Source organism: Astyanax mexicanus, chromosome 3 (assembly GCF_023375975.1).
Source record: "Astyanax mexicanus isolate ESR-SI-001 chromosome 3, AstMex3_surface, whole genome shotgun sequence".
In the NCBI taxonomy this organism is placed as follows: Eukaryota; Metazoa; Chordata; class Actinopteri; order Characiformes; family Acestrorhamphidae; genus Astyanax; species Astyanax mexicanus.
Genome location: NC_064410.1, coordinates 30,922,790 through 30,935,845, shown reverse-complemented (window position 1 = coordinate 30,935,845; position 13,056 = coordinate 30,922,790). Strand labels below are relative to the sequence as shown.

The 13,056-nt window shown below is 37.0% G+C and overlaps 1 protein-coding gene across 3 annotated transcripts in view; it reads left to right on the top strand.

Moving 5' to 3' along the window:
• The first annotated feature begins 7,041 nt into the window (after positions 1–7,041).
• arhgef1a (Rho guanine nucleotide exchange factor (GEF) 1a) overlaps positions 7,042–13,056 on the top strand; it is a 103,031-nt gene continuing 97,016 nt past the window's right edge. For all 3 annotated transcript variants that reach the window (XM_049476325.1, XM_049476326.1, XM_049476324.1), the window contains exon 1: positions 7,042–7,316. The gene's annotated coding sequence lies outside the window, so the exon portion shown is untranslated. The remainder of the gene's footprint in view (positions 7,317–13,056) is intronic.

The window sequence follows — 13,056 nt, the reverse complement described above, 5'->3', positions numbered from 1 at the left end:
ATGGAGCGGTTGCCATTTGTGCCTTCTATTTTAGTTTAAACAGCGAAATCACTTGAAACTTTTCGTGACCTCTGTTAATTCTCTATCCCACCACTGAAAACCTCCCTCACTCCTCTTATGTTTTTGTCACGTATTTGTTTTCCCTGTTGCTTGATGTAAAATATAGCATGAATCCTCATTTGTCTGTTTAGATTGAGTTGCATTGTTCCAAATCAAATATGTATCGAATATGGGTGGGTAATATGGCTCTAAAATAATATCGCAAAATTTCATGGTATTTTTGCGATAATGATAAATAATACTCTTGGTGATATGACAAAACACTGAATTAAAAAATATGTTTTTCAAGAATACACTACTGCAAAAAAATAAAAAGAAAAATTCCTTTGCATATCGTCGCTTTCCTATGAAAAACACTAATCTCCATTTTTGACAATATTTAGTTTACTACATAATTTCAACAGACAAACTGTCCCTTACACTAAGCCAAATTTCTTGAATGGACCAATAGAAAGTCTTCAAAATGACCTGAAAAAATCTCTTTTCCATTAAAAAATCTACTTCCATCAAAAGTTTATTCTCTCTCCTGTAAAGTTGCGGTTTTGGAGATAAGTGTTTTTAACTGGACAGTGATGATATGATATGATATGGCACACCCCTTACTGAGATATTAAAAAATACAAGAATTTTATCAGATTTGTAACAGAAGTCAATGATCCAGAATGTTGTGATACTAATAAAGCACTGCAAATATCTCCATGTATCCAGGAGTAAAGTAAAATAAATGATACTGGACAGATATAATCTGTTTCAAGTAGATATATAATAGGAAATAAGAACAGAGTGAATTTTCTTTTGCTAATAACAGAAAAAGTAGTACCCTGATGGGATAATTTGGGGTGGGTGATGTGGCTAAATATTTCAGGGTATAATATCGTTCACGATATTAAAAAATGTTGCCGATGTTATTGCGTATGATACAATATGGCACACCCCTAGTATCTGATACAATGTGAAAAAGGGCCCCAAGTTGGAATTGGAAGTATCCGATTCAGTGTGTTTTTCTATTTGCCACACAGATCAGACATTTGTGTCACACATGAGGAAAAAGATTAGATTTGAACCTTTTTTACCTGCTGTGTGAATGTAGGCCTTTTTCTTTACTCATTTTTGCTGTATTTTAGTCATTCTTTTTGACTGCTAGTGTATTTCTCAAGATCATAGACTGTTCAATACTCTCTTACAACAAAAAAATAAACCTGAATGCATTGTAAATGATTACAAATGATATTGTTCTTTGTCTGGGTTACTGTTTTTTAGTATACAAGGAAAGCAGCCTGTATGTGGTTCCTTAATTTTATAGCACCAAAAAAGGTGTTTTTTGTGTTCTGAGTCACTGAAATCTCTTCACCACTGTCATGCAAAGTCTTGGCTAATCTCCAAAAAAAAGTTAGTTTACCCAAGAAGGCTGAAACATTTTTCTGCTGAAGTCTAATTCATTTATTGGTCCATTTATGATGAATATGAGAATTCCAACAGAATGATACTGTAGGAATAAACTACTTAATTTACATCCAAATGGAGAAACAAAGTTTTTGTGTGACATATATATTATACAGAACCCAGTATGCTGAAATGTGTTGTTACCTGTATAAAACTTAACTAGAAATCTATCATTCAAGGAATTGTAACTGTAACAAATGCATATATTTTTAAAGCTCTGCGGTCTGTTTTCTGCAGCTTCACCATTATTGAATAGACGAGTCTTCCATTTTGAACACATTCAGCACCATCTCTATTGAAAGAAATGCAGAATGTTATTTTTGTACAGTTGTTTAGCATATTATTTTCGTATTATACATATTTTTAAGAACATATAACAATTTAACAATGTTAGAAAATATATTTCATGCGATATGTTTGAGTACAGTATGAACAGTGCCAGACATAACATACTATTATTGTACAAATCAGTTATATTTTCAGCTTGTTCACATAACATGTTTTTAATGGTTCATAACTCATACTGACTGACTTGAACTAGAATTTAAAGGGGTTCTTACTCCGTAAAGGAGGAATTTCTCTATGTTTTTTTCTCAGTATTGAGCTGTGTTACTTGAGATTTGCATGATTAGTTGTATATTTGTTTTAATATTTGTTTTTAATGTGTGTATTTTCCTCTTTCCTCTCTTGTTGAGGACACAGTTAAATGCATGTATATTTTCTGCTGTGTAATGTAGGACTTAATGTCAAGATTTATGTTGGATTATACTGATTGATGCTGTGTGATATTAATAAAATCATATTGGTCTTACAGTTAAGTGCACAAAGTCTGTTTTCATCTGCTTTTATCCAATCCAAAGTGTACCTCCTCCCTGAAAACACACAAACACATTACATATTAGCACAAAGTGCAGTGTTTTAGCACAGTCCTCAGATTTTTTCCAATAATCAGCCTTAATACTAGAGATGTAAAAATATACTGATATTTTAAAGTATTGCAAAATGTTGTATCTATTTATTGGAAACAGTTTTGACTTTTAATTATTCGGGTCCGGACCCAGACGTTGTCCAATGCGGACCCAAACCGATAAACTACTGAGAAGGATTTAATTCAGACAGTGTTCATTTAAAGAGGCTGAACTTTTCTTGTCCTTACGGTATTCATGCTTTGCGGTGCAGTAAACTTACAGACCAATCACGTGTGTTGTAAGATCACCAAACGCTCCTCTCTGCCAATCAGATCTGTGCAGATGCGGAAGCGCGAGCCACACAGGCAAAGCAGGCGGTGAGAATAAAGTCGGAGAATAAAGCGAGAAAGACTAATTCACAAAAAATGTGCACCATAAAAAATGTAAATACTACATTTATAAAATACTAACAGTAATAATATTAAATAAAATAAAAGTGCTGTTTTTAAACAAAGCTGATATTCTGGCCAAGGTTCAACCAACATTTCTATATATATTGTACGATTTGTCATTTATGTAATTATCATGGCAGGCAATCCTAAATCTAATATAAATAACAAAAAGAATAGAAAATAGAATAAATAAAGCATTTTGAAACAAAGTTGACATACAGATTCACATTCATAGACTCGATATTAAGTTATTGAGTTATAGTGTTTCCATTTATTATATGATAAGTTGATAATGTAATTATTGTGACAGGCCTGTTTAAAACAGTACATATTGTTTAAATATACTGAGTAGTATTTGTATTTTGTTTTGTCTTTCAGTTGTTGATGATATAAACTCTGACAGAACTACTAGGCTTCTTCAGTATACAGGATTAAGCACTGAATCATAACACAAGTTAAAAATGACGACAGTCCAGACCTTGGCCTCTAACTGATTAATTCTGAATTCTAATTAATTACCCCTGGTTTAAAAGATTTTTATCAGACAGAGGTTCTTTTTACAGTTTTTCTCCATTGGTTTGGCTCATTTCTTGAAACTGAGATGACATTCTCAAAATAACATGGACAAATTCCCAAACTAACTTGCAGTTTCTCATAACAGAATGGCATTTCTCATTGCTTTCATCACATTTCAAATGCTTTGTACGTGTCTCAAGCACTTAGTACATCTTTGCAAATGGTTATGTACAAGTATCCTACACTTAACACAATAATCCTACATTTAGTACATTTTCCAAAAGAATGCATCTTGTTGATCTATCTTAATTGGTTAGTTCTCAGTGTAATGGTTGTTCTCTTCAAAACATGTCAGCACAATTTCATCATATAAGTCATCATCTGCAGAATAGTCTGCTCAATTCTCAAAATGAATTAAGAAATTGTAATACAATACAGAACACATATTTTGGAACATTTCATAAATTCATTACAATCAGGTGAGTAGGTAACAGGTGAAAGCAGGTTTTGACGAATATGAGTGTCCCACATTACAGGTGACCAATCCATCAGTTTGTTGTCTATTATTTTGAATGCTGGCATTGCTCTATATACAGTGGATATAAAAAGTCTACACACCCCTGTTCAAATGCCAGGTTTTTGTGTTGTAAAAAAATTAAAGCAAGACAAATAATTTCATAACTTTTTTCACATTTAATGTGACCTATAACCTGTACAATGCAATTGAAAAACAAACATAAATCTTTACAGCGAAAAAATATAAAACAAAAAACTTAAAATCACCTGGTTAAATACATATAACTAATACTTTGTTGCAACATCTTTTGCATTTATTACAGCACTCAGTCTTTTTGGGTAAGAACCTATCAGCGTGACACATCTTGATGTGGCAAAATTTGCCCACTCTTCTTTGCATAACTGCTCAAAATCTGACAAAATGTGAGGGCATCTCCTGTGCCCAGCCCTCTTCAGATTACCCCACAGATGTTCAATGGGATTCAGGTCTGGATTCAGGCTGGGCCATTCCAAAGCCTTAATCTTATACCGCTGAAGCCATTCTTTTGTTGATTTAGATGTGTCCTTTGTGTCATTGTTGTGCTGAAAGATGAAGTTCCTTTTCATCTTCAGTTTTCTACCAGAGGCCGAAGGTTTTTGCCAATACTGACTGGTATTTGGAACTGTTCAAAATTCCGTCCACCCTGAATAAAGCCCCAGTTCCAGCTGAAGAAAAACAGCCCCAAAGTATGATGCTGCCACCACCATGCTTCACTGTAGGTATGCTGTTCTTTTGGTGACGAGCAGTGTTGCTTTTGCGCCTAATATACCTTTTGGAATTATGTCCAAAACGTTTAACCTTGGTTTCATTAAACCATAACACATTTTCCCACATGCGTTTGGTAGATATCAGATGAATTTTTTGAAAATTAAGTAGAGCTTAGATGTTTTCTGGATGTTTGTTTTGCACAGACATATGAAGAAGTCGGCAGATTGTTGTCACATGTTCTACACAGCCAGTACTTGCCAGAAATTCTTGCAGCTCCTTCAGTGCTGCTCCTCCTTGACCAATTTTCTTCTTGTCATCATCAATTTTTGTCAAATGTCTTGGTAATGTCTTGTTGTGCCATGTTTTCTCCACTTGATGATGACAGTCTTCAAAGTGTTCCATGGTATATTTAATGACTTTTGTAGCCTTCACTTGACTGATATCTATGAATAATGAGATACCTCTGATGCTCTGGCATCTCTTTGTGGACCATGGCTTGTGCTGAAAGATGTGGCTACAAAAATATCAGGACAAGCCTACTAGAACAGTTAAACTTTATTTGGAGTTGATCAGAGGCACTTTAATTGTTGACAGGTGTGTGCTGACTCCAATTTAAAGTGAGTTTGAAGGTTATTGGTTAAATTTGAACACAGCAACACCCCTAGTTATAAAAGGGTGTGCACACTTATGCAACCTCAATATCTCAGTTGTTTATTTTTACTTCACCTCCCTGAAAGATTTCTGTTTGTTTTTCAATTGCATTGTACAGGTTATAGGTCACATTATAGGTAGAAATTATTTGTCTTATTGTAATTTTTTTTACATCACAAAAACCTACCATTTGAACAGGGGTGTGTAGACTTTTTCTATCCACTGTATACATCTTGGCCTGGTGCTAGTTCTTTGATGCTAGTCCTGTGATTATATAACGATGATATAGTCCTGTGATGATATAATGATTATATAGTCCTGTGGCGATCAGTGTAGAGGATGGCTCAGGCATTCTTCCCACAGTGCATTGCTAAAGAACATATCAGATGCAATGTTGATGAGAATTTATGGCCAAACAGACTGCAGCGGATGGATGGCCAGGAAGGTGATGGAGAGAGGGGAGTGACACAGAGTAGTCAGAATGTTTTGTATTTGTGATGCTTGACTATTTTTTTACTTACTGTAATGTATTTTGTTTTGTTTTTGCAGGTTTTTGTAATTTGTATACATAGTATATTTGATACATTTTCCTTAGTATTTTCTTTTCTTTCTACCTACAGTAATGTGTAAAAATGTACTTGTAAATAAAAATAGTTACAATTTCCTCAGCAGAAAGAGTGCAGTGTGTGTGGTGTGAACATTGTATTCCTTTAGCTAGACCTCTGCCATAAAGACAAAACATCTAAGCATTTTGACTTGCAGTACTTACACAATGCCAAAGGGACAATGCATTTTGGGGGCACTGATGATTTGTGTGAGAAAGGAAATCAGTTTTGACACGTGGGTAAACTGTTTTTGGAGCGATATGAGCAGTGATGAGGATCCATGTAGTTTTGCTGCACCGTCCAGTTTATTTTGACAGATGGACAAAATTAATGAAAATGTGCCAAAGCAATTGAGAAGGATCTATGCCATTTTTATGGTACTGACTATTTATATGGGAGAAAGACTTCATTTTGAAGCAAAAATGAACGTTTTGGGAGACATATGACATTTTGCTGGTTATCTGAAGTGTTGTGAAGAACTGTAAGTCTGTTTGGCCAATTTACCTTTTAGTTATAGGAATGTCATCTCAGTTTCAAGAAATGAGCCAAACCAATTGAGAAAAACTGTAAGTTGTGTTTAAACTCCACCCACTAGATGACAGTGTTATACTATGTTGGTGGATGACGCTGTTCTGTTTGGATAAAAAGTAAATTATTATTTTACTTAGAATTCAGGATCAGGGGTGTGCCATATCATATTGTATGCAATAACATTGTCAAAATGTTTTATATAGTTATAGCAAAAATACCCTATAAACTATTGTGATATTGTTTAAGGGCTTATGGGCCACTTTTTTGCTGTTTGTAGCAAAAGCACAAATCAGACTGTTCTCATTTCCTATTAAATATCTAAATATAATATTTGTGACACACTGTGGCATATTGTTACATTCTTATTACAGTTCTTGTGCTTTAAATGCTGGATGGAGTTACTAAGTATGGCTTTAGGCTACTCAACCTACCTCTGCTTGTGGGAACAGTGAGTACAAAAACTTTAACTCACACACACACACACACACACACACACACACACACACACACACACACACACACACACACATTAGGCCTACACACATGGCTCTGGACAGCGCACCTTCTCGCAGTGACGCCGGCGCTGTGGGCGTGGCCGCGGAGTTTACAGCAGCATCTCGGAGCGCGAGGAGGACGTTAACACTTTCCACCTGTTTCACACGGAGATTTAACTGAAAAACTTCTCACAGACTCTCTAAACTCCGCTCTCCGCTCCTCTTTTCAGGCGCGAGGAGCTTTTGGGGAGTTTTCTGAGAGGAAGTACTGGGACTGGAGGTGTTTTTGTTGGTAGGTTAGTTGTTGGAGTTGATTTGAGTCAGTCCGAGGAGTCTTCAGTAACTCATAACCGTCAGACTGGAGACTGGAGAGCTGCAGCGCGGACAGACAGGTAAACTGACCCAGATACAGCCCTCACACTCTCTGAATTCTGTTTAAAACAAAAATGTATGAGGTAAAGTATTACAACTACACTGAAATGTGCTGTTTTTGGTGTGTTATTTGGTTACAGAAGTGACGTTGAGGTCAGGAGTAGGAGGAACAGTCAGTATAGGTTAGTTAGCGTTAGTTAATGTATCTAATAGGCGTTAGTTGACCGTAGACAAGCTAGTTAGTTAACTAGTAAGCTAAGCTAACTAAACTCGCTAGATAGCTGTATAACTTAGCTAATATTAATACAAAACAGACTCCAAAGTTTACCCTAATTCATAGACGACACGTAAAGGAAAATCCGGTGTGAAATGGACTTGGGTTTTAGTGAAACATGATAACGAGTACAAACTTTTGTTAATCATTCCACCTCAGCATTCCAAAATATAGCGCTTTTAGCCGACGCTCCCAACAGGCTTCCAATGCAAATGATGGGGCATAGTGTTGGCCATGCAAAGAACTGCTATTTTTACACCATTAACAAGCTCAAAGTAGCTCTACACTTTACACTTTTCAGACCCCTGACATTTAAAACAAAACACTGAGAACTTTAAAAGGGCACGGGTAACTTTGTTTATTAAAACCTCGTTTAATACACACAGTACCTTGAGAATAGATGGCAAAATTAGTTGTATGTATTTCTGCAGGAATTATTTTTTTGCAATTTCTTCTCCTATCCTATCTATTTGTTCATACTAGTTGACATATCCTGACTTAAGGAGTTGCCCAGAGAAATGCCTGTGTGTATAAACAAGTCTTTTTTAATAAACTAGTTACCTGTGCACTTTTAAAGTTCTCAGTGCCTGAGCTTGAAAAAAAAATAGTGATTTCCTAGCATTGCAAGGCTGTTGGGAGCATCAGCTAAAATCTCTGCATTTCAGAACTCTGGGGTGAACGGAGGTGTGCTCTCTAAAAGATTTCTTCTTTAACGTAAGTTTCAATTTAAACTTCAGGATAGGGCTGGGCGATATGGAAAAAAATCTTATTACGATATAGTTTTTCATATCAGCCGATATCGATATGTATCACGATATAAATCAAATCACTTTCTGTTACACTTAAAGGTTTCTATTTTTACTCAGAAGTGACAGAATAAGGGAGTTATGGACAAAATCACTAGCAGGCTCAGAGCCTTGTGGACAGACACTAGGATGTTAACATCTTGCCAGGTGGGTACAGCTTTTAAATTAATTTTAAAAAGGGGAAAATTTAGTTTATCGAATTTCTCGCCCCGACTTATCGCGATATATAGTTTCCTCGATAACTATCGATATCGTTTTATCGCCCAGCACTACTTCAGGATTTAAATTAAAATTTAGTATTTGTTTTTATTTTTTTCAGAACATTTAATTTTGAGATGTAGGGGCTATTTAAAGTGACAGTCCATAAGTTTAACGTCATGTTTACACTGCATCGACACTGCAAGTATTTTTCGCTCCGCCTCTCACTGTTTTCTATAGAGAGCGGCGGCAGTGCTGCACAGGGAACTCGGTGAACGAAGTGAAGCGAGCAGCAAAAAGTTTAAATATTTTCAACTAGATGCTGTGTGCTGCAAGTGAGAAGCGAGTTTTTCTGAGCGCCAGGGCTTTGTCACTACACAAGCCAGAGGCTGAAATACAGTGTGAGAAAACGAGGAGAAGCTAATTACAGCTATTTAAGGCTTTACTATTCTCTACATTACTTCTCTGTTTGATTAGAGAAACAGATGACCAGCTGGATTTTTAAGCGGGGTACACCGGACGATAAAAGAATAACAGCGCCTCCTTCAAACACAACTCTTTACTTCAAACACAACTCTTTACTACAACAGCGTGTCGCTGCAGTGTGAACAGACCGTTAGGGACCTCTCTAATTTAGATTGTGTAGCTTAACTGAGCATGTGGAAAAAGTACTCTTAAAACGTGCATTGTGCTGTGGTCCCCTTTCAGAGCAGATTAATCTGACGATTTTAGCTAGCAAGAATTTTGTATTGCTATCTCTTAACTTTCCAGCTCTCTCCAAATCTAATTCTGCATTTATTTGTTTTAACAATGTGAGAATGATAGAACTGCAGAGTAGGTTTGCTGTTATATCAGCACCACAGTTGCTCAAGTATCCGGTAAAAGATGCCATGGCCAGAAAAAAAGACCTGGGTAAACCTACCAGACACCTGGTTGTCAGAATGAATACATTTGGCATTTTAGGAATAGTAGTACAAAACACATAGATGCCATTTATTAGAATATTCTGTACCCCAGGAAAAAAAAAATATCTGACCACCGTTACACCACCCCTCCAGTTCAGATAACGGTCACTGTCTAAGTCAAGTCCTTCATTGTTATGTGCATTGTACTTATGCAGACTAAGAAGCTAAGATAGTGTGTGTAAAAGAAAGGGGTGTGAAAGAGAATAAACCCCTTGTTATAAGTCATTTCTTGTTTTGTGTCTCTGTGTCTTTATGTGGAATGAAAGGATAAACAGTTAGAGTGGACTGAGAATGGGAAATGTTAGTTAGGTTTAAAACAAGCACATTGAGAGTGTGAGTACATGTGTAATCGAGTGTGAGGGAGAGGAAACGGGAGGAGTATTGTGTGTCTGTGTTTGTGCCAGTCCACTCCCTGAAGCCCCTGCTACCTGAGACCTTTGTGCCGGTCTCGTGGATTTCACGCCTGAGGAGTGCTCTTTAAAACCATGACCTCACGGAGAGAAAGAGGGTGGGGTGGGGGGTGTAGAAGGATAGAGATTACAACTCATCCGAGAGGAAGACAAAATGTTGCCCACCAAGTGATCACCCTAATAGGAGCAGGTCTGTGTTGCTGTAGTCTCTGGATTGAGGAATGGTGCACCATACAGAACACAAATTACCTTTTTTTATGTTGTGAGTGTGTATGAGAGCGAGCGAGTGTATCTGCACATATGGTATGGATCTTTACATTTTAAAAGCACAGCTGTGATAAAGTGAGTCATAAAGGGCAATGGCAGTGAAGTACGGAGGAAAAGAGGAAAAGCCTGAGAGAGTGCAGCCACTTGGGAGGTTTATTGGGCCGTGGGAGGAGAAGACTTAGAGCAACAGAGTTGGAGTGTGAAAGACATGGAAATTACGTCACAGATTTGAACACAATTTGTTGACCAATTCAAATACTAAAAAGCACACCAGACTAAGTTACCCAAATGACTTAATGCTGCGGTCCTCTATGTTAATAAATAGTCATATGCAAAAGTTTCAGCAAGCCCTTTCAGATTTTATGTTCTGCTGAATTTGGAAGAAAACAATTTCTCTACAGATAGCACACTTATATGCATGCAATTTGTAGGGAAAAAAATTGTAGCATATGTATTTGCTTAATTAAACAAAAAAAAGCAGTAATTCTGCCATAATTTTGTCCAAGCCACGTTATATATATTTTTTTCTTTTCTAGCATTTACATGTAGCAAATACACCAGTCAGTGATGTGAATAATTAAAGTACAATTAAGTAATTATATTGATTCAGTTGCACCCATCATGGGGTATACTGTATTAGGCAGCAAGTGAACAGTCAGCTTTTAAAAATTATGTGTTGGAAGTAGGAAAAATAGATGTAAAGTGTAATTAATATGGTTAAACAACATTATGGGTCAGAGCAACCATCTCCAAACATCAGGCTGGTCTTTCTGATATGCAGTGATTAGTACTACGGATTTCCAGATTCCCAATCTAGTGAAAAATGCATCTGGTATTGGTTATTTAAGTTCTAGTTATAGTCCAAGTGACTTACCTTAACTGTGTGGTTGCATTATTTCTACAAGCACAAATATTGATCAGATCAATATGAGCTAATAATCAAGATTAAGATGCTCAGATGTGGCTAATTGTGGGCAACATATCCTGATTGTTACATCTCTATTTAGCACCTAACAAAGTGGTCAAAGGAAGAACAACCGGTGAACCAGCGACAGGGTCATGGTTGCCCAGAGGTCTGGCATGAGGAGGAGCTAAGGGCAGTCTGTCTTCTCTGGACCCACAGAAGAACAACAACTGAAGAACAACTTTCTAAAGAAATCAGTCTTAGAACATGAGGCCCCAGGGGTATTAAACAGTATCCACTTTGGACTGGTGTGGCTGCAGGTTATCATTCTAAACAGCCAGCAGCACACCTGACTCAGCTTGATAAATCAGTTTTTTTCAGTCTCCAAAGAAGAGACTTCTTCGCAGATTCAGTTTGTCATCCCTGCTGTACACTGTTTCAGCTATTCACTTCTGATACAGCAATGTAAATATTGACAAGCAGTTTTAATGAGTTACATTAAAAAATAATTACATTAATTTGCATTAAGAAATGTATGCCTAAATAGAGTGCATTTTAGTTTTTTTTTATTAAGGTTAACGTTAAGGTTAGTCCAAATTTAAAAAGAAAACTTGTTTCTTCCAAAAACAAAAAATGTTTGATTTATTGTTTTTTATTGAAAGGGCTCAAATGTTTCTAAATGTTTTTGCTTGGATTGGAGGTACATTTTTTATTAAAAGAGATCAATATTCTTATATTGTAGGATGTATTATAGTAGGATCATATTGTAGGATGAAATTAATACTCTATACGACAGCAGCTTCCAATAAGCAGGATTAGGAAACACTGCTAATGAACTCTGTAACACTCTTAACACCCCCCACCACCACCACACCACCACCACTTTCCATGAGTGCACACTTGCCCCCTCCTCCGCAATGAATAAGAAAAGGAACAAAAAGGGACACACAGAGAAGAAGTGGAAGACACAAAAGAGAGAAGGGGGTGGGCATGTTTACAGTCATGCAGTGAGTGACAGCACAGGAGGTAGCCAGGGGGATGTCCAGATGAGATTAGTGGATGGGTGAAAAAGACAAAGGCAAGCACAGGTCAGAAGGGACAGAGAGGTGAGTGGTCATGCTCTTACTTTCTCTCTACCTCTCTCTTTTCTTTCTCTCTTTTTTCTGCCCTCTTATTCTCTGACGTCTTCCAAAAGTACAGTAACTCTCAGTAACAAATCACAGCACAGATGTGAATCAAATTGGACCTTGACTGTTTTCTGACCGGCCATTTACAGCTGTTTGACCACACACGCAAATACACACACACACACACACACACACACACACACTGGACATTTGTAGTAATGGTGACACATGACTGTCTGTGATTTGATGAAGTCTTTCCAAGCAACTAAGGGCTGTTAAAAAGTTTCGCATTGAGTCACTCAGTCTTTTCTTAGCCTTTAGCCTTTAGCTTTGCTATTAACTTTAAGCCTCCATTGACTAGATCTTTAGCTGCCTCTGTTTTTAATGCTAATGCAGTTGCCAAGGAGACCAGTGTAGCTCCAGTTAATGAATCGAGCTCGATACCCTCTATGATGCACCCGCAGTCACGCCATAGACAATTACAGTGACTCAGAGCAGGCAATACTTCTCCCATTGTCGGGAGTGTTTGCTGTTCGGGAGTGGGACAATGTGTTAGCATTACATCAAAGTCATGATGTATGATCATTACATGAGGTTTATGATGACGTGATGGTAAACGAGGGCAAGGGAAACAGGAAGAGGGTGCAGAGAAAGGCCAGATGCAGGACACAATGAAATAGGAGGGTGAGTGTTTTTAAGAAGCCAAAGACACTGAGAAGGGGTTTAGTTTACTAGATTAGGTTACTACTTTTGTTTATGTCATCTTTTACCGTGTAATGCTATCTATTACAGGTCTTTAAAAAGCCCAT